The sequence below is a fragment of the Opisthocomus hoazin genome, chromosome 13, assembly GCF_030867145.1.
Source record: "Opisthocomus hoazin isolate bOpiHoa1 chromosome 13, bOpiHoa1.hap1, whole genome shotgun sequence".
Taxonomy (NCBI): domain Eukaryota; kingdom Metazoa; phylum Chordata; class Aves; order Opisthocomiformes; family Opisthocomidae; genus Opisthocomus; species Opisthocomus hoazin.
The window spans coordinates 5389957-5391490 of record NC_134426.1 but is presented as its reverse complement, the minus strand read 5'-3'; positions in this window follow the sequence as shown (position 1 = coordinate 5391490).

Below are 1534 nucleotides of genomic sequence, written 5' to 3'. Positions count from 1 at the left end.
GAAACACAGGGATGGACTGATCTCACCATCCTTCAGGATGGCTTCTTGTACCACTGCACTACACTTTGAGTGTCATTCCTTCCTCCTCATGTCTAGATTTCACCTGCCAAGCTGCCCTGTGTGGTAGCTTTTTGTCTGCCCTGCTGTTTCCTACCTCCAAGGAATGCTCCATCATCTCAGAATCAACCCTTCAAGCAAGCATCCCAACCCACCAGCCTTCTTTTGGCCTTTGAACAGACCACCAAGGAGTAGCCTCCCCATCATCTCCCAAGGCTGCCAGCCTTTCAGCTTCTTGGGTAGACAAGCCAAGCTCTGTGTCAGCTGCTGTCCCATCATGTGCTCAGCAGATGAGACACGACATCCAAAATGTCAGCCCCCTTCCTGCAGTGAGCCTGGGTCCTTCGGCAGAGGGGATCTCCCAGTCCATGTGCCAGCCAGGTGCCTGCTGCTGCCTGTCACAGACACTGGCAGAGGGGAGCTTCAAAGCACATATCCCCGGCATCAGCCAAGGGTTGACCTATCAGCTGCTTCAGAGAAATGACCTCATGGTCCCTTTTGTCAGCCATGTGCCTGCTGTTGGCCTATGACCTCCAGAGACAGAAGTGACCTCATAGCCCCCTTCACAGCATTTGGTTTCCTACTGGATTGTGAGTTCCCAAGACACAACTGACCTCTTGGTACTATACCCGACCATGACCCTCCTTTGGGCCCAGTACCTGTGCAGATAACAGATATCTTGCTTCATCAAGTTTATCTAATAGCTTTCCTAGCAACAGTATGAGTGGAGAAATGTTTCTCAGAGGTACTGCCGTATTTATACTTGCATATCTTCTATCTCTACTTCTGCCTGTCTGCTTTTTCTTCCCACTCTTCTTCCTCTGTCATTTTCAAAGATTTCTCCAAGGAATAGGTTCATTCAGTCACAGAATAACACAGGCTGGAAGAGACCCCTGAACACCATGGTACTGGGTCAGGCTGGGATGGAGTTCACTTTCCCCACAGCAGCCCACATGCTACTGTGCTTTGGACTCCTGGCTAGAATGGTGTTGGACACGCAGCAGTGTTTTGGTTCTTATTAAGCAGTGCTCACATCACATGCAGGCTGTCTCTCCAAACCCTCCCAAAGCTGGCTGGCTCAGGGTTGGCCAGTGGTTGGGAGGGGACAGAGTTTGGGCAGCTTACCTGATTTGAACAATAGGATATTCCATACCATATGACAGCATGCTCAGGGAGGACATGACATTTGTTAAGACATTTGTCTTTCTAAGCAACCACTATGTGTATTGAGTCCATGCCTCCAGGAGGTGGCTGGGCATTGTCTGCTGATGTGAAACAGAGAAAAAAATGCCCTTTGGTTTTGCTTGCCTTCTATTTGTGGCCTTTGCTTTTGCTTTCTTTTCTAGCCCTGCTCCTCACCCCACATTCAACTGCCTTTATTTTGACCCAAAATATTTGTCACCTTATTTTATCCCTTTGTCCTGTTGATGAGGCACAGTGAGAGAGTGGCTTGGTGAGCACCTGATGGTCAGCCAAG